This window comes from Lactuca virosa, chromosome 8, assembly GCF_052849685.1.
Source record: "Lactuca virosa cultivar CGN04683 chromosome 8, Lactuca_virosa_CGN04683_v6, whole genome shotgun sequence".
NCBI classification, from domain to species: Eukaryota; Viridiplantae; Streptophyta; class Magnoliopsida; order Asterales; family Asteraceae; genus Lactuca; species Lactuca virosa.
The window spans coordinates 77896710-77918680 of record NC_136433.1 but is presented as its reverse complement, the minus strand read 5'-3'; the positions used below and the strand labels follow the sequence as shown (position 1 = coordinate 77918680).

General features: G+C 32.9%; 1 pseudogene; it reads left to right on the top strand.

The window, feature by feature from the left end:
- The first annotated feature begins 412 nt into the window (after positions 1-412).
- On the top strand, positions 413-11583 carry LOC145130518 (UDP-glucuronate 4-epimerase 3-like; annotated as a pseudogene).
- Positions 11584-21971: the final 10388 nt, after the last annotated feature.

The window sequence follows — 21971 nt, the reverse complement described above, 5'->3', positions numbered from 1 at the left end:
CTGAATTAAATGTTGATCATCCAAGTATTTGAGAATACTTGCAGAAGTTGCACATGTGCATTCAGGAATTCCTTGAACAAGTCGAAGCTCGTCCCAAATCTTCGTTAATTTAGTGAAGTAGGTAGATAAATCATCTGAACCTTGTGCCAATGAATACAGTTGCTGTTGAATCTAATATATTAGAGCACCATCAGATTTCTCGTATCGGTGATTCAATTCTTTCCATATCTCATGAGCGATTTGAAGAAAGAGAACACTCTCAGCAATATTACGATGAAGAGAGTTTAAAATCCAACTGACAACCATGGAGTTAACACGATACCAATTGGCGTATGTAGCATATGTAACAAGTGGCTGAGAAATTGATCCATCAACGAATCTAAGCTTATTCTTGGCTGATATAGCGATAATCATGGATTACTTACATGATGAAAATCCAACAGCATTGAAGGTCTTAGAAACAAGAACAGGACCTGGATTATCCAAACATCCAAGGTAATATTGACTTGAAAAATCAATGGAAATGGATTGATTTTAGAGAAAGACATGATGAATTGATTAATTGAAAAAAATAGTGAAAAGAGTGAAGAAAAGAATGCGGAAAAAAGGATAAAAAATATAATACCATGTTAAGATCAGAGAAAATGAACAAAGAAGATGAACCGATTTGAAAGACTTCTTCCCATACTTCATTATATTCTACGACTATTATATATATATATATATATATATATATATATATATATATATATATATATATATATATATATATATATATATATATATATATATATATATATATACTCCCTCCGTCCCAAAATTATTGTCCACTTTACTATTTTAGTTTGTCCCAAAATTATTGTCCACTACCAAAAGTAGATATACACTTTTAACATATTACCCCTAACATTTAATAAAGTAAACTTGAATAATTACAAACACACATTTCCCATTGGTTTTAGAAAAAGGCAAGAGGGTCATTTTACTCAAAAAGACAAAACTAATGATTGCTTTTCTTAATCTATGTGTTTTTTGTCTGTGGACAATAATTTTGGGACGGAGGGAGTATATATATATATATATATATATATATATATATATATATATATATATATATATATATATATATATATATATATATATATATATATATAGAGAGAGAGAGAGAGAGAGGATCATTTGAGAACCAATAGTTTCCCGAGAACCCGAGAACTAATTTTAGACCTTTAGATCAAAAAAATAGAGGGCTTAGATTTCTTATGGCAATTCTGCAAATAAGTGGTAAAAAAGAGACGCGATGTATCTAGATTTTTGGATCCAAGGGTGTTATTGGCATTAAAATATGTCGAATCTATTTGTTACTCCAAAACCAATTTCGCAATTGCATATCACCGATGATTACTCACCTTCTCCCTCTGTCAATTTGTTTCCACCAAAAGCACCACCGTCCGGAATCCATGCCACCTCCGGCCATCGACTCTTTGTTCTCTAGATTTTCGGCTACAAATCGAAGAGTCAACAAATCTCTAACGCCCTCACAAAACCTCACAGATCAAGTTTTTGACGGCCGTTAATGGCGGTCCCTGTAGATGTCGTTATCAAGCAGTCGCTGCCATCTTCGAGTCTGCGTTTCGCTTTGAAAATTTCTTCGTCTTCTTCATTCTCTTGGAAATCACTTCATCAATTTCAGATACACGAGTTTGTATAGTTAGATAAGAAATGTATACCTACTCAAATCAGAAGTTCCGATGTTTTTTAGGTAACATAAGTTTTTTTTTCCTTTTGTTCAATTACTTCATTCCAGGAAACAAAATCGCTAGTCAGTAGAAATTTTGATATATGCGTTCATATCGCTTTAACAGTAAATAGGGAGGTTTTGATATATGTGTTTTAATTATTCAATTGCGTTTATGCATATGCTTCTCTTCCTAGATTCTGACATAAAATGTGTTCTAGGGTTTATTTCGATTGCGTTTATGCATATGTTAAGGAAATTGGACTTATTGCATCTGATGAATTTAAGTTACCAATTTAAATCGGCTCCTGTAGTGTTACACCATTGAGTTACTACAGTTATCTGTTGTCATAATTCATTTGTGTTGTATTACAAATCATTTCAGGGTTTTCAGAGGATTCAAATTCCAAAGATGTGACAAAAGTTGATGCTCATTCTTCTTCAAGTAGCAAAAAAGGATCTACAATTCTGATAACATGCATCATGATTGGGGCATTTGCTGGTTTGTCATTTTTCCTCTAAACAGTAACTTTTTCAAGCTCAAACTTGGTTTTTCTTCTCAGGGAAAGTTACAAAACGGACAAGGAATATCAATTGCTAGAATAGGTGGTCAACCAACATGTTTTTACAGTTGAACAACTTGGAGCTTGCTGTGAATCTTGCCAAAAGAGGAACATGAAATCACATGTAATTCATATGTGATTTACATGTGAATCACATGTAATTCATATGTGAACTACATGTGAATCACATATGAATTACATGTGATTTCACATGTAAATCACATATGAATTACATGTGATTCACATGTAAATCACATGTAATTTACATATGAATTACATGTGATTCATATGTAAATCACATGTAATTCACATATGAATGACATGTGATTCACATGTAATTCACATATGAATTACATGTGATTCACATGTAAATCACATATGACTTACATGTGATTCAAATGTAATTCACATATGATTTACATGTGATTCACATGTAAATCACATGTGATTCACATGTAAATCGCATGTAATTCATATATACATGTAATTCATATATGAATTACATGTAATTCACATGAAACTCACATATGAATTACATGTGATTCACATGTAAATCACATATCAATTACATGTGATTCACATGTAATTCACATGTGAATCACATATGAATTACATGTTGCACATATGAATTACATGTTATTCACATGTAAATCACATATGAATTACATATGATTCACATATGAATTATATGAATTACATGTAATTCACATATGAACTACATGTGATTCACATGTAAATCACATGTAATTCACATATGAATTACATGTGATTCACATGTAAATTACATATGTATTTTTGTGAGTGTTTTTGCATCAATCATTTTTTTTTAATTTTATTGTAGATTTGGAAGAAATTGTGGTGAAAATTGAAGAGGCGAAAATGATAAATTGAAGAAAATAAGGAAATATTGACACGAAGACATGAAAACGCTTTGAAATTTGTAGCATTTTTTATTTTTTATATTTTATTTTGTATCAAATAAAATACTTGTACTATTATGTTTATAGATTAATTAATAAAAATGTGATTTTTTGTGATTTACTTACGAATATTATAGTATAAGAAATATACATATATGCATTTGAAAACATATGCATATATGCACCTAAAAATTTACTTTTTTCTAAAAAAAATGCAGTTTTTTTTGAAAAATTGCAGTTTTTTTTTTAAATACAGTTTTTTGAAAAAAAATGTAACTTTTTATAAAAAACTTGCTTTTTTTTTTGAAAAAATTGTAGTTTGTTTTTTTTTTTAAAAATTTGCAGTTTTTTTTTTAAAAAAATGCAGTTTTCTTTAGAAAAATTGCAGTTTTTTTGAAAAAAAAATGCAGTTTTTTTTTAAATTGCAGTTTTTTTGATAAAATTGCAGTTTTTTAAAAAATACTTTTTTTCAATTTTTTTTTCAAAAAATCATTTTTCTTAAAAATTAAAAAATCTGCATTTTTAAAAAAATAAACGAAAAATACTATATTTTAAAAAAATCTGAAAATTTGATTTATGATGTAAATTTTTAGACATTTATATTAATATATTAAATAACACAAAAAAATTAAACATTAAATGAGATTGATAAGATGACGATCATGTCCTTAATGAATTACTTTTGATCCAACGCTCCACTTTTAGTTCTCGGGTTCTCTAGAAAATATGAGTTCTCAACCGATCTCAACCTTATATATATATATATATATATATATATATATATATATATATATATATATATATATACACACACACACACACACACATATGAATAACATTACATAAAAGAGTATCTAACTACCACTAACTAACATAAACAAAATTCTAACTTGAAAAGACAATACAACCGTTGGTAGTTAGAAATTGTTATAACAACTATATTAGCTAGGATGACACTCTATCTAATAGCAATAGATAAGGGTATGTTGCACCAAGAACATACCATTTTTTTTAACAACGATAGCATTAAAAATTCTAGTAAGAAACTAGAGAAAATAGGACATTACATGGTATTTACAACAATGTTAGGTCATTTCTCCAAATCAAACCAAGAGATGTTAGAACTTCTTTTTCTAGAAGAAATCCAAGAAAAAGATTGGTAAAATTGAGTCTAAAAGGTTGCTAAGTTTAGGTTATGAGTATCAAATAAGAGTTGATTCCTAAACCAACAAATCAAGCATAAGTAACACCCGATTAGGGCCTCAAAGACTTTAAATGCAACAAAATACTATTGACCAGACTTCAACAACAAAATTACAAGAGTATGTAAAGTGATTAGCGTCTTCTGCTAAAATGACACCAAATGGACATGATTTTGAAGTCACTGAAACTCCTCTATGTTGTAAAGCCGATAAGGAAAGAATTTTCCCCATGTTATAGTCTTTAAATGTGACAGGATTTTTAACTATGGGTACAAGAATGATAAAAGTGGAATGATAGCCATATATGGTTAAGGCAACTATGTACTGATGACTCATATTATGCCGGCATCCAAAGTATGCGGAAACAACTTAAAGAAATTTAATGTGAAGAAATCACTCTAAGGGATATTAGACCATCCGTTATGGTCTTCACGACCACCACTGTCTTCCACCTCCACGTCACCACCACAACTATTCCTCAACCTAGCGGGATGGTCACTTCCTCGTGGTCTGCAAGAGAGAAGAAGACAGGAAGAGAGAAGAAGGGAAAGAAGTAGAGAGAAGAAGAGAGGAGAAGAGACCTGATTGGTCGTCCGCCTCCGTCGTCCCCACAACACCAAGTTGTATGTTTTAGCTTCAAGATAGAAATAGGGTCTTCTAGGTTAGCACAATCTTCCAAACATAAAGTCTTAAAGAGGTTGTTTAACAATATCGGTGTTGATGACATCATCTTCTCAAATTTAAATATGGGAACATGTCTCACTACCTCATTAATGATAATAGGATGGGGTGGACCACAAACCATTACCATCAATTAATACATTGATTCAACCCTTAAAAATATTACTATTAAGACAAAACTACAAAAATAGTCCATGTGGTATGCATTTTTTTCGGAAAATGGTCCAAACCATGAAAGTTTTGGATTCATGATCCTTTTGAGCATGTTTATATGCGGTTTGGTCCTTGTTCAAACTGAAAAGACTATTATACCTTTCTTCCTTATTTTAAGAAATGTTTTAAATATTTAATAGATATTAAAAAGTCCACAACTCTCTTTCTCTCTCTCTCTCTCTCTCTCTCTCTAATGGTTTGTTCACAACTCCTTGGCCCTCCTCCTCTTCTCGACGCCTATAGTTCCCACCAAGTAATTTTATATACCCTTTTTTGTATTGATACTTGAGAAAACAAAAACCTAAAAAAACTCATTTCCATTTCACATTTTTCAAGTAAAAAATCATGCTTCTTGGTGGCGTCGGAGATTGAATTTGATCACCGGTGAGTGAGTGGTGGTGAACATTGGTGGTCTGTAGGTGGCGGTGATCTGGATTACTAGATTTAGTAGCTCAAGTTTGTGTCCGATACGCCATGGAAAACCAAATTATTATGTTCACAATACCACCGTTGGCCTTATTAATCTTCTTGAAATCTGTAAAAACGCTAATCCACAACCTGCTATAGTTTAGGCTAGGGATGTCAACGGAACCAAACAGAAGCGGAAATAGTTGCCCCCGCCCCCGAAATCAATTATTGCCGCCGCCACCGCCCCCATTTACATAACCGTCGATACCACCCCAGAATACCTTCATAACCCACGATCCCGCCCCCATTCCCCTGTTTTATAGGATTAAAATTGACTTTTTTTGCTAAAAAATTGTTACATTTTTTGCTAAAAAAACTATTTTTCATAACTTTAAAAGCTTAAAATCAAGTTTTTTATCAAATAAAAAAATAAAAATTCAACATTACAAAACGACAAATCCAAAAAACTTACAAATATAAAATACGACAAATCCAACATTACAAAAAAAGTACGACATGAATAAAAATAAATGACCAATTCACTATCGTATCATATGTTGTGAAGTGGAAGAAAGTCAATAAAACCTAAAATTAGATAATGTCTTGTTATTGTATATATATATATATATATATATATATATATATATATATATATATATAGGGAAATGATCAAATGAGAACACCTAAAAGGTTGAGAACGCGAGAACAGTTCTGGACCAATCAATATATAAGGGCATATAAGTAATTGTATATTTTAATTAAATTAAAATAAAATAAAATCAATCAAATTCCCTTAAATTTAGGATCAGTTACCAAAAAAGAAGGAGATATTTGATTTTTTATTTTTCTTATTAATGAAATATAAAAAACATTTTTATCAAAAAAAAAATTAAAACTAAAAAAATTTAATTTTTTTTTTCTTAAATTTTTTTTTCTCATATTTCACGTTTTTTTTTCAAAAAAATTAATAAAAATCCAACCCCAAATAAATACATTTGTATTCATAAACGATTTTTTTTTCAAAAAAACAAATACTACTGCAATCACAAATGAATACATATCAATTTACAAGTAATCCACTTCCTTTCTTTTAATCAACTGAAAATAAAATGGGTATAAAAATTATCATTTCTTCATAAAAGAATACCTTTAATCATAAATAAGTACACTTATTCACACATGATTACATTGCTATTTACAAATGAATACATTGTTATTAATAAATGAATACCCTGGAATACACAAATGAATAAAACAATACCTCTAATCATAAATAAAATACACTCATTCACACATGATTACACTGCTATTTTACAAATGAATACATTGTTATTATTAACAAATGAATACCCTGTTATTCATAAATGAATACCCCTCTCACGCATATCATCAAACAGCTTATGTGCACAACCTTTTACCTTGAATCTGATTACAACTTTGTGTGGCTATCTCTTCCATCAATTGTAAGGGCTGCCACTTGAGCCTTCAAAGACCCACTTGAGCCTATCGAGTTCTGCCAAATCAAACAAGAACAAAAAAAAGGAACCCTTACCTATTTTTGAATCGTTGCTGCCCTTCTCGATCACCAAACAACCCAATATCGGGGCTTTGTCACCGGAAACCAATGACAGACCCCACATCCCACTGCTTCCATTCTCTTTTCTTCTTCTCTTCGATCCAGCCAATCACCAAAGGTGCCCCATCTTCGATCCACCGAGACCGACAACCCACCCCTCGCTACCTCCTCCTTTCCTCCTCTTCAGCCTCGTCGACCACGGAGACGCTCCCCTCGCCATCACGACGGCCGACCACAGACGTCGCCGACTGCCTTCACTTCCTTCCTACGTCTTTCATCAACCTGTGATGTAGGCTGCGTAGATGGGTAGTGATGGTGCAATGGAGGAAAAATTAAACCAAAAACGCATCGAGGTGGAGACTTGCGATGCTCCAATTAGGATTGATTCAAACGATGTGCAATGGAGGGAGGCTGAGGGAGGAATTGATTAAAACCTAGGTATAGAGAGAGAGAAAGAAATGAAGTGGGGGACAAATAATTTGAACGGCAATATGATATGTGATTGAGAAATTATAGGAACAAGTTAAAATTACAATTACCATTATAGCCTTGTGACCTTTTACAAGTTACACTTTAATACCTATGGTTTTAGAATTTACGTAAATGACCCGTTTGATAATAGCCTCAGATCTGAATATTTTGATGGTCCAGATCCGTTCTCGCGTTCTCAACTTTTTAGGTGTTCTCATTTGATCCTACTCCTATATATACATATATATATATATATATATATATATATATATATATATATATATATATATATATATATATATATATATATATATATATATATATATATATATACAAACGAGGGCCAGCGGGAGTACGGGACGGAAATACCCACTCCCGCCCCAGTCCCGAAAATAAAATGGGGTTTAATCCCACTCCCGCCCCCACCCCTGAATTTTTTTAAAAAATTAATCCCATATGGAATCGGGGTCCAATAAGTTTTTGACATACCTAGTTTAGGCATCATCCAGTTCTGTTTACGGATTAAACAACAAAGTAACCTTTTTCCGAAAAATATCGAACCGATCAACCAGCAAGCATATACGTCACTACAAAAAAAGCAGGTGAAGAAATCGCACACATATAACACATATATGGTTTATAGTTAAGTGGTACGAGATTCTTCATTATTTATGGACCTTGGGGAAGACCATATATTAGGGGTGAGCATGGTGCGGTTCGGTGCGGTTTTAGGATCAAACCGAACCGCAAACCGCAATGTGCAGTTTTTGCATTTTAGAAACCGTTGGGTGCGGTTTTTCAATGGTTCGGTATTGCGGTTTTCAAATGTGGTTTCGGTTTGTATCGGTTCGGTGTCGGTTTTAAACCGAGTCAAGCATATGGTTCGGTTTTTTATGTTCGCCGGTGCATTTTTTTTAATCATGATATCCGTATAAAGATTTATAATTGTATGTCATGGTTTAGAAACCACACTTTTATGTTTTTAACGTTGATTACTTGATCATTTCATTTCCAACTCATAATCCCACTTGATTATTTCATTTGCAACCCATAATCCCACTTGATTATTTCATTTACAACCCATAATCCCAAACTCATTCAATTTGCACCTACAAGCATGCAAGTTGTATCCCACGTACTCTTTACACATAGTCACTAAGTTACAAACACAAATTAAAAAACTCACAAAATATAACTATTATTCTGATAAAGTAAAAATAAATAACTAAGGTAAATTCCTACAAACATGTTTTTAACTAGGGCTGTCAAAATTGTACCACGGAAAACCAACCAACATGCTACCAACCGAACCAAGAAAGTTGGTAGCCGACATATTTGGTAGCCAACATGTTTGGTTGGTAGTACCGTACCAATTGAACAATATTGGTACGGTAATGGTACAAAATTTTGAATACCATGGTAATACCGTACCAACAATTCATATATATATATATATATATATATATATATATATATATATATATATATATATATATATATATATATAAACGAAATCGTAAATTTCAATTGTTAATTATGTTTAGTGTTTACATTTTTAAAAAACGATATATAAGTTATTTGGTCGCATTAGTCAATAGTCATTACAATGTTAAAATACAAAATTAAAACATTACTTTAGCGTTACTTTCAATAGAATCTTTTGTAAATTAAAAGAACTACATAACTTCTTTACTAAACGTCTAAATTACCCGATGTATTTGCTTATTTTAAAATCTTACAACAGACCATAAAAAGAAGTCGGTATATACCATTACCAATTTGTACCAACAAAACTTGTTGGTAGCCAAATATATTGGTACCAAGTATACTTGGTACGGTACCGGTAGCAAATTTTTTATACCAATTATAATTGGTACGGTACATAGTTTAAAGAAAAACGAATTGGTACCGTACCAATTCCACCCCTATTTTTAACAGCAATAAAAAGAACAAATATAAATTCACTTCTCTAAGTAATATATATTATGTAATAGTAAACGATCCACCAAATGTCATGTATAATTGTATACAATAAAACTTTATGATTTATTTTATTGTTTATATAGTAGAATTTATTTGTTTTTTAAATAATATGTATAATTATATATAATATAAATTACTGATTTATTTTATTGTTTATACACTTGTGGTGCGGTTCGGTTTTGGTGGACCGGTTTCTATATAAAAACCGCAACGCACCAATACATTCGTTTTTTGTGAAAATAAAATCCGCACCATCGGTTTTTGCATCGTTTTCAGTTTTTAGGATGCGATTTATTGCGGTTTGATCGGTTTTTCTTTGACCGGTTCAGTTTTTGCTCACCTTACCAGATATGGCATATTTCTTTTTCACTCGAGATATCTTAAAAGGGAAATTGATTCCAATCTTTGAAGTTTCAAATCATGGAATCGTGGCGCATGATTTTACATATATTGAAGATATTGAAAAGGATTGTTTGGGTGCTTTAGATACTACAGAGAATAGTACAAGAAGTGAAAGGAAGAAGAAAGGATGTGCGCAATAGATGGTTTTCAAATTGGGGAATACATGACCTGTGTTGTTCCTGTATCGGATCTTGTGAGTATTTTGGAGAAATTATTGAAAGTGAAAGCGGAAAGAATGGTGATGAAGTTGCCTAGAAATGGTGATGTTCAGTTTACACATGTGAATATTAGTTTTGTTGAAAGGGTAATCTTCAAAAGAGAGAGAGAGAGAGAGAGAGAGAGAGAGAGAGAGAGGTGGGGTGTGTAGTGGAGTATGTGTATCATTATTTAATATATATAAATACTTATAAAAAAGGAAAATAAATATAATAAGGACAATTTAGTCATTTCAATTTTCGGAGAGACCAAAACTACATACAAACATGCTCAAAATGATTGCCAATCTAAAACTTTCACAGTTTGGACCATTTCCGAAAAAATTTCATACCACAAGAACCATTTTGCAGTTTTGTCACCAAAGAAAAAATGCTAGTTTTTGTTACCCTTAACTGGCCACTTGATTCTTGATCTTTTTTTTAATTATTTTTTAAACTTCTAAATCCAATACTAAACTTTTTTTTCATCAAAGTCAATTGCCTTCTTCTTTTAACCACAACCATTTGGATTTTGTCATTACATTAATGTTGTTGATTTTTTGAATAAGCTCAAATCTGCAGTTGTTTTCTAATTATAAGTAACATTTCATCTAGTTCCTAAAAGTTAATTTTTTTATAATTTCGATGCAAGTGATAAGTCAGCAATAATGAGAGAGGCAGTGGATGAACAATACTTTAGAAAAAAATGGAGAAAAGACTAGGAGTCGATATCCATGAGTTATAAAGCTTGAATTTGAAAAAAAAAATTGAGTGAAGAAATAGATAGCACCACAACACAATGATTCGAGAATTCTCTAAGAAAATCCTTTATAGAAGCATTGGTCCATCTGTTTACAAATTTAAAACACACCAATAACCTATCGAGATTACTAAATTTGATTCATCATATTTTATATAAGTATATCTTCAACCACCCAAGTGATGTTTGTGAATATGGGCTCCATAAATAAAAATATTCAAAAAGTTAGTACTAGTTGGAAAAAATGTTGAAATTGTAAACAGATCCTGCTTGATTTAATTTATAAGAATGAAAAACAGAGGAAACTGAGAACAAGAAGAAACGAAAGAGGGGTATTTTCGTCCAACCTTCTTCTGGGGTTTTTATTGAACATTAAACTTATGTAAACATCAAAACAAAGGTTCCTACTTATAAAGAAAACAAAAAACTAACTGTTGAGTTTATCTCTAAATTGCAGCAAAACGATAATGACTAAAAATTCAAAATTAAACAAGGTAAATCTTCTAAGCTTTTGGATTACTCCAACATTTTCCCCTTCATCTAGAAGTGATTACTTACTTCACCCCGAGCAAGTCCCTCTTCTCTTCAAACTTGGTTCTTCCATCGACTTCGTGAGAATATATGCCCATTCCATATTACTGCTCACATGTTGAATTGTGACTTCTCCATTCTCAACACATTCTCCTATATAATGGAATTGTGTATCGATATGTTTACTCCCCCCATGAAACATGGGGATTCTTTGCCAGGTCAAGAGCAGTTTTTTTTGTCAATGTACAGTACATGTGGTTTGATGTTGCAATTTAATACTCCCTCCATCCCAAAATTATTGTCCACAGACAAAAAAACACATAGATTAAGAAAACATTAATTACCACTAACTTGATTAAATGAAATGACAGTCTTACCCTTTTGTTGCATTTAATTCCATGGTAGTTGCATTTAATTTCATGGTAGTTTAACTAATAATGAGGGGTTTTTTGAAAAATGAATATTTATTTTTAGAAGTAGATTGTTATTTTGGGACAAACTAAAAAGGAAACATGGACTACTAATATGGGACAAAGGGAGTATCTCGCTAAGCAACCTTTTGATCCAAATTCCTTAACACGTTGTTGTAGTAGCTACAATGAAGTCAACTTCATAGGTGGAAAGAGCAACACACGGACACTTGTGATGCCCGAGTGACTAAATTTAAACTAAGGTAGAATGCCATTCCACCCGTGCTTCTTCTGTCATTCACATCTATCGAATAGTCATTATCCGTGTAATCGATAACAATGTCTTCACTACTAACTCTTTCATAAATCAGACCATAATCCACTGCCCCTTTCACATATCTCAGGATATGTTTCACAACCTTCAATTATTGAACCGTAGGTCTCTCCATGAATCCGATTACCAACTCGATAGCATATGAGATATAAGGTCACGTATGGGTTAAATACCTTAGTGCACCAACCACACTCCTGTATTCAATATAGTCTATTCTACAAGCTTCCATTTTTATCATTGGTTAGTTCCAGCTTACGCTTCATGGGGTACTGACATGCATTATAGTCCTTCATACCCGTTTTCTTAAGTAGTATCTTAGCATAGGCTGATTGTTTCAATCAGTGATTCCACCTTCGTGTTGATGGACTTCAATTCCAAGATAATACGACAACTTTCCCAGATCACTCATCTCAAATTCCTTATTCAACTACAAGAATAACTACCTACGGAGACGACACATATCCCAACGACTACTGTCGTTGCTAAATGTAGGGCTATGCCGACGATATGTCGTCGCTATAGATTTTGCAAACTTTGACCAAAAATGTTTGACCTGGAGAGTTATGTCGATGACATGTCGTCACCACTGATTCGACGGGAACGACGGATATTTTGCTTTCTTCTAAAAACTTAGGCCGACGACAAGTCGTTAGTATAGGTTACGACAAATGTAATTTCCATTTATTTTTATCCCATGGTGCAGAAAAGCGAAACGACGTAGTTTTCGGAAAGCTATCCCAGCGACTTGTCGTCGGCATGCCACGTGGCAATCCGCGTGAAATATCTATCCCGACGACTTGTCATTGACACAGCTTTATAATTTTAGTTTTTTTTATTTTAGCAAAATAAACAAACAACATCGTTTATCTAAACCCTATATTGACGACAAGTCGTCGGGATAGGGTTTCGCCTTCCAGATCAGGTCATACGCGACCTCAGTTGTGATGGTGCACCCCTTCCTTTTCTCTCTCGATTTTGTCTGGTGATTTCGTTCTTTTGGCCAATCCTTTCACCGGCGACATCAGGTAACACCTCTGTGACATACCCAATTTCATGGCCAGGAAATACCGATTTGTTTATGCTTATTTAGAATCAGAGTATCCTTTTTGAGCAATAATATTGCGGAATTTGTTCCAAAAAAACATAATAATGATATTAACAAAGCATTTCCGAAGAAATGTATTTTATTTATATTAAAACATTGGGATCTCCTCATCAATACATAAACATTAGCATAATGAAATATTACAAGCCTTAGAGTAATTAAACTAGTGGCCTAATACTCCTCGAATCTCTCGACATAATGTATCTTTTATATCGCTACTTGTGATACAATAGACTGAGTGGGTCGGGTTGGGAAACCTGGTGAGTATATAAGGTTTTCAACACAAAATAATATAATTAATATATTTAATCATCAAACAATTAACCCAATTTCCCATCCCAATATCTTCTTAATTCTTAAGAATCTACCCTAAGGATCATCTATGCTGATAATACTAGTTTAGGGATTCCTCCATGGTACTTGTAAGTAGGTTTTCTTCTATATTTATTCCTAAGGATTTCTCCTAAGGAATACGCATTAAGCCCATCGCTTTCAAGGTTTATCTAATAGGCACTAAGTATATAGCTTTCAGGGTTTATCTATTAGGCACTAAGTCCATAGCTGGAAGTCCATGGGATCATCTTCTTTATTGAAAATCTTATTTTAGGGAGTCCAGCCACAATACATGTCAATGGGATTTTAGAGTACATCTGATGAACACATGGTTCACAAACACCTACAGGTTGCAAGCCTGCTAGCATTCCACTGGACTGTCTAGAATAGTCTGTGGTTGTCATCTATACTCTGCTATATGACGTCATCTTTACAGTCAAGGCCTCTCATCATCTATTTCATCTTTCATCTCTCATCATCTATATCATCTTTAATCTCTCTTCATCCATATCATCTTTCATCTACTTATCTTTACCCAATATATTTATAGGTGTAAAAATATGTATACAGTTTAAATCAAGTAAAACATATATAAATCATTGATCTAGCATAGATATTAGGAACACAGATAATAAGCACATATAGCATGTAATTATATTAAATTCTTCATATCTATGTGTAAGATGAAAGTAACTATGCACTCACTTGATAAAGTGATGACTCAAAACTCGAACAACGCTTCGCTTCTAGCAACTATCTTTTCCTTTGACGTAACCTAGTATCATTATCACTAAGTATTAGTCTAATATTTCTTAAGAATAGTTATTAGTCTATATTCATTATTAATTCGAAGTCTACTGATCTATAGTTGATAAGGGACAACCGGGTAAGATCATATCGGTGGTAGGGTCTGTTTGGTATACAGAGTATGTTGTTTGGAAATCCCACTTTAAAGACCTTGCTAAATCTAGCTTTGTCATCATACCCGTAAGTAGATCAATCAGTATACCGACTTGGAATCACTGATAAATCGTTTTTATAGGTTCATAATAATGATAATGAACTTAAAAATAAGTTATACTTAAAGCATGGTAAGTAAAACTCAACTTACAGGTGGTTTAGCGAAAAACCGGACTTTGCGCGGACAGAACTTCTAAAATGAAAGATCTATTTCTCGGGGTTTTATGACGCTCCAGAGCTTTGTTACTAACACTTAGGAAGTTCTAGAGAAAGGCCAAGGGACCTTGGGAGGGTTTTGGAAGAAATTGGATGAAAAGGTGTGAAGAAAAGAGTGAAAATCGTTTTCTATGTATAGGCTTCAAGGAGGCCTAGTAGGTTGGACGTACTCAAATATGTTGGGTGTACTCAACTTACGCTGTGAGTAATAGGGCCACATGTCATCATCTGGTGGCAAGCCATGGGGAGAAAGGGGTGTACCAAATCGCGACACGTGTCACACTCTTATTAATCCGAAAATTAATTATCTTGTAAAATTTATAACTTTTGCATACGAGCTCTGTTTTTTACGTTCTTTATATCCATTCGTAACTATCGACGAGATCTACAACTTTCATTTAGACTTCTTCGACTAATTTTGAGTTTATTTTAAAAGTTATATTTTCACAGCCTTAGACAGTTAAAGTCCGTTAAAAATTCATAACTTTGTCATCCAGCGCTCGTTTTTTACTGTCTTTATATTGTTGAACTCTTATTAATGAGATCTTCAATTCTCGTTTAGATTGTTTCGGCTAAAAATCGACCGATCTAAAATTCGATTTTTGAGTTGTATACTGCTACGCTGAATCTTAGAAAAATCATAACTTCCTCTAACAAAGTAAGATTTAGACGTTCTCTATATGCACGCTCTACGTTTACGACTACTACGACTTTCATTTACATCACTAAGGCTAAAAAGTATTTCATAAAAAATTTACACTCTACATTACGCAGAGTCGTGTCGGTTTAATCACGAAATTTCGAAGAAGCATAACTTCTTCATACGAAGTCGGATTTCAGCGTTCTTCATATGTATGAAATCCATGTCACATATACTATAACTTTTGTTATGATTATTTATCATAAATAATTTTCTATCAAAAAGACATTTTTAACGCTTATTTTCTCTAAATTGTCTAGCCCGAATATGCGGGTGTTACAATTATCTCCCCCTTAGGATGATTACGTCCCAGAATCATAAACAAAACTAGGCTTGTATAATGACTCTAAACTTTATCTTTTCATCCTAGGTAATAACTGTAACTCTTATGTCCTTTCAAATGAGTATCTAACTCTAGGACTTCTTGACTGCTGGCGGTGCTCAATCTTGCACCCGCTCTTTATCCTATATTGGACTTTCAATCGTAACCTTAGAATTACAAACTCGATCCTTATTGGAGACTCCTGGTCCATCTTAAACAAACTTAACTTAAGATAAGGTCTTTACTTCGATTAATGTAACAGACTGATGGGTTATACATCTAATGACCTTTCGTTGTATGATGCAATGGCTAGACTCAGATCTCTTGAGTCAAACTCCAATGTGGATGACACTTTCCTTCATGTTCTAATGTTATATAGTCACCTTATAGCATGTAGCAATTCTATCTATAGGGTACTTAGCTTTACCGACGGTCACGACACTTCTATCGATTGCTTTGATTATCCTTTCCTTTAACCTCCTTACATGAGTCGGATACTACATCGAACATGGTTCTCTGAACCAATTAACTTATTTCACATACTTATTCTCAAGTCAGACTCGATTTCATATGACCACTAGGGTTGGAATAACAGTTATCTTCGTAGTTATTACCGAAACGATGGTAATGACAAAAACAAATAAAAAAAACTCAACTACTAATGCCTTAGTAAACTTGTGACTTTCCCTTATCCAAGTGCGAGTCATGTGCTTCCGGTAGTATATGCCTCTACTACCTTTCACACCTACTGATACTCGTCCTAAGAATTGTCTCGCAGTCCCCAAGTTCTTATTTCCTAATATCACAAAACGATTTCACACATACGAATCTGTCCAAATAATCATAAAATTTTCCCTAGACTCTACTAGGACTTCTTCCATGCGTATCTTCAATAGCAATTCTACTTCCACTCGGTTGGTGGTGGGAACGCCAGACGATGGGACAACTTCAGTAATTACACTAAAAGTTTTATCATCGATATCTTCCGATAGGTATCATTTACTATCGTAAGCCTCCTTATTTCCTCCATTCTCTCAGTCTAACATGGTTTACATCATTTCCATAACTTCTACCATTATGATAGGTTCAACTACTAGCGCAACTTCTGGTTCACGCTCGATTGTAAGGCAAGGTCCAGGTTGTTGGTTTCCATTGTCATTTCCTAATCCGCTTTGTGTCCTCACCATGATGCTCTATACATTGAAGCAGGCGTTCAATGTACCGAGAAGAGAATATTAAGATAAAGAAGGTTTAGAGGCATAATCCTCTTTATTACTCCGAAAAGTCATATGCTAGTTTTAATACCATAATTAAACATTTAGAAACCTAAACACATAAAATTTCCAGATCCGGTCGGCAATAGACCATAGATCCGATCAAACAATAGCATCCTAAAGCATATAAGGAATCTTATAGCTATAACATAAATCGTTTAGCACATAAAAGCAATTTAGGCATCTTTCCTAAAATAAGCTAGTGCTCGTATCTATTCAAGAATATTTCCTAAATATAGCAGACGCTCATCTCACAATCATTGCTAAGCATTCTAAGTTTAAGTCTACAAATCTTACAAATTTCTAGTTCGCTTCAACTAATGCTTTGATACCAACTGTGACATCCCCAATTTCACAGCAAGAAAAGACCGATTTGTTTATGCTTATTTAGAAACAGAGAATCCTTTTTGAGGAATAATATTGCGGAATTTGTTCCCAAAAAAATCATGATAATGATATTATCAAAGTATTTTCGAAGAAATGTATTTTATTTATATTAAAACATTTAGATGTCATTTTCAATACATAAACATAAGGATAACGAAATATTACAAGCCTTATAGTAATTAAACTAGTGGCCCAATACTCCTCGAATTTCTCAGCATAATGTATCTTTTACATCACTACATGTGATACAATAAACTGAGTGGTTCAGGTTGGGAAACTTGGTGAATACATAGGGTTTTCAACCCACAATAATATAATTAATATGTTTAATCATCAAACAATTAACCCAATTTCCCATCCCATTATCTTCTTTATTCTTAAGGATCTATCCTAAGGATCATCTATGCTGACAGTACTACTTCAGGGATTCCTCCATGGTACTTATCGGTAGGTTTTCTTCTATATTTATTCCTAAGGATTTCTCCTAAGGAATAGGCACAAAGTCCATCTTTACTAGGGTTTATCTAATAAGCACTAAGTCCATAGTTGGCAGGGTTTATCTATTAGGCACTAAGTCCATAGCTGTCAGTGTTTATCTATTAGGCACTAAGTCAATGGGATCATATTTTTTATTGACATTATTATTTTAGGGAGTCCACCCAAAACACATGTCAATGGGTTTTTAGAGTGCATCTTATGAACACATGGTTCACAAACACCTACAGGTTGCGAGCCTGCTAGCGTTCCACTGGACTATCTAGAATAGTCCATGGTTGTCATCTATACTCTGCTATATGACATCATCTTTAAAGTCAAGGCCTCTAATTATCTATTTCATCTTTCCTCTCTCATCATCTATATCATCTTTCATCTCTCATCATCTATATCATATTTCATCTACCTATCTTTACCCAATATATTCATAGGTATAAAAATACGTATATAGTTTAAATCGAGTAAAACATAAATAAATCGTTCATCTAGCATAGATATTAGGAACATAGATAATAAGCATATATAGATGTAATTATCTTAAATACTTCATGTCTATGTGTAAGATGAAAGTAACTATGCAGTCACTTGATAAAGTGATGACTCGAAACTCGGACAACGCTTTGCTACTAGAACTATCTTTTCCTTTGACGTAACCTAGTATCATTATCACTAATTCTTAGTCTAATATTTATTGCGACTAATTATTAGTCTAGATTCATTATTAATTCGAAGTCTACTGATCTATAGCTGATAAGGGACAACTAGGTAAGATCATATCGGAGGTAGAGTCCGTTTGGTATACATAGTATACTGTTTGGAAAACCTACTTTAAACACCTCACTAAATCTAGATTTTTCATCGTCCGCGTAAGTAGATCAATCAGTATAACGACTTGAAATCACTGATAAATCTTGTTTATAGGTTCATAATAACGATAATGAACTTAAACATAAGTTATACTGAAAGCTTGGTAAGTATAACTCAACTTACAGGTGGTTTAGTGAAAAACCGAACTTTGAGTGGACAAAACTTCTAAACTGGAAGCTCTATTTCTCGGGGCTTTCTAACACTCGTAGCTTCTCTACTAACACTTAGGAAGTGCTAGAGAAAGGCTTAGGGACCTTGGGAGGGTTTTAATAGAGATTGGATGAAAATGTGTGAAGAAAAGTGTGAAAATCACCTTCTATTTATAGTCTTCCAGGAGGCCTAATATGCTAGGCGTACTCAAATTACGTTGGGCGTAATCAACTTACGTTGGGCATACTTAGTGGCAAGCCGTGGGGAGAAAGGGGTGTGCCAGATCGGGACACGTGTCGCACTCTTGTTAATCCGAAAATTAATTATCTTGTAAAATCCATAACTTTTGCATACGAGCTCATTTTTTCACGTTCTTTATATCCACGTGTAACTATTGATGATATGTACAACTTTTGTTTAGATTTCGACGGCTAATTTTGAAATTATTTTTAAAGTTATCTTTTAACAGCCTTGGACGGTTAACGTCCGTTAAAAATTCATAATTTTAGTCATCCAACGTCCGTTTTTGACTGTCTTTATATCGTTGAATTCCTATTAATGATATCTTGAATTCTCGTTTAGTTTGTTTCGGCTAAAAATCGACCGATCTAAAATTCGATTTCTGAGTTGTATATTATTACGTTGAAGCATAGAAAAATCATAACTTCCTCTAATGAAGTCAAATTTAGACGTGCTCTATATGCACGCTCTCAGTTTGACGACTACTATGACTTTCATTTTGATCACTAAGGATAAAAACTATTTCATCATAAATTAACTTTTTACGTTACGCAGAGTCGTTCCGGTTTAATCGCAAAACTTCAAAGAAGCATAACTTCTTCATACGAAGTTAGATTTTAGCGTTCTTTATATGTATGAAATCCTTGTCACATATATTATAACTTTTGTTAAGAATATTTATCCTAAATGTTGGGTTTTTATTCAAAAATCCGGTTTCATAACCGGTAAAAATGACAACAGAAGCTTTAAAATGTTGAATAAAACTAAAACTATTTTACCCACCAGGGATCATTTGCAAGACTTAGAAAGATTAAAACAACCATATAAGGGAAAGCATAACAACCTTTGAAGACTTTGATCCTCATGGGAGGTTGGAAGTTGATGGAGTGTGGTATGAAACTCTAAAACAAGAGTTCTCTAGAAGTATCCACCAAGCAAGAGTAGAACCATCAAAATATGCTAGTATACACTTGTGATTTGTTGTTCATAAGCCTTTGAAATATATACCAAATATATGTTCAGATGTGAAGCAACAAAGGGACATTCTTTAAGCATGAAATGCAAGAAAATGGAGAGGGAAGGGGCTTGCCATTTTTGAAATATGGCAGCCCCATTAAGAGCATATTGTTCTCAATTTTTCATAGCCAACGAAGAAGAATAAGATTGCACATAAGAACTACTTCTAACCTTCCATGCCCTTCCTTATATAATGGCCAAAAAGCAAAGGGGGGCCATAAAGTAAAATCATGGACAACACTCTTCCAAGCATGGCATGCACCATTAAACAATTCAAAAGTAGACCATGCTTGGTCTCCTTTATATTTTCGAGAAAACCATGCACAAAAGAAGACAAAAGTTGTCTCATGACTAGTTTATATATACATATATGTTATCTTTATAAAAATCAATCATTTTTATAAAGAATTCCATATATATATATATATATATATATATATATATATATATATATATATACATATACACACACCTAGTCATATATAAATATCTTATTTTATATAAAACTACATTTTATATAAATTGAACTAGTTTATTAAGATATATATAAATATAACTTATAAATAATCATACTTTATGTTATATTTCATAAGTTGTTATTTCTCCATTAAATATTATTTCCACAAATAATAAATTCTTAATTAGTAAAATATTATTTCCTAAAATAATAATTTTCCAATTAAATACAAGTGTTGATATATTTATTAACAATCAAATTATATTAATAAATAATCAATTGACGGTAACTTGCTATATTGTGTGACCCTATAGGATCATATATTATTAGCAATATCATTCTATAATGACTCTTGGGCATACTAGATCTTTCAATCTCCCACTTGCACAAGACTCATCATAGATTGATATAGACAGTGGTGAACGTCTAGCAACATTTCACTGCCCCCAATAACATATGACGGAGAATGCCATTCATCAACATCCAATTCCCAAAAGCTCTAAGATTCAATTGATGTATTATGGTAAGTTTATCAATTATCCCTGTGTTACAGACATCCTGTTGAACATGAGCCTTGGATCGCAATCAATTTCATTTGTAATTCAACTGTGGGTAACGCGCATTTGATGTTTAACTCTCAACACATAAGAGGAACAAATCCCATCTTGACTACATAAGCCTCTTGCATAGTTCACACCATACCCAAAAATGACTTTTATAACTGCCCGGTTAAGGAACAACATTTGGTCATATCAAAGCACATCACTCCCTATACTTAAGTCCCACTATGTGTCTCGGGTGTTAAGGATACAAAGATAATACCTTCTAATCAAGTGTCAATCATGACTGTGATCTATGAGTTGATCTTGATGCGGGCCCATTCAATACTAGTTCTCTGACAAGTACCTATGAAACTTGGTTACAACCACTTGCTTACTTTCATCTAGCGAGAGTCAACCAATCCATTTCATATTAGTCTTACATCATAATTTCTCCTACAATCATGACAGACTATGAACCTTTAGAATAATAAGATTATTCATGGATTAAACATGTTAATATAGA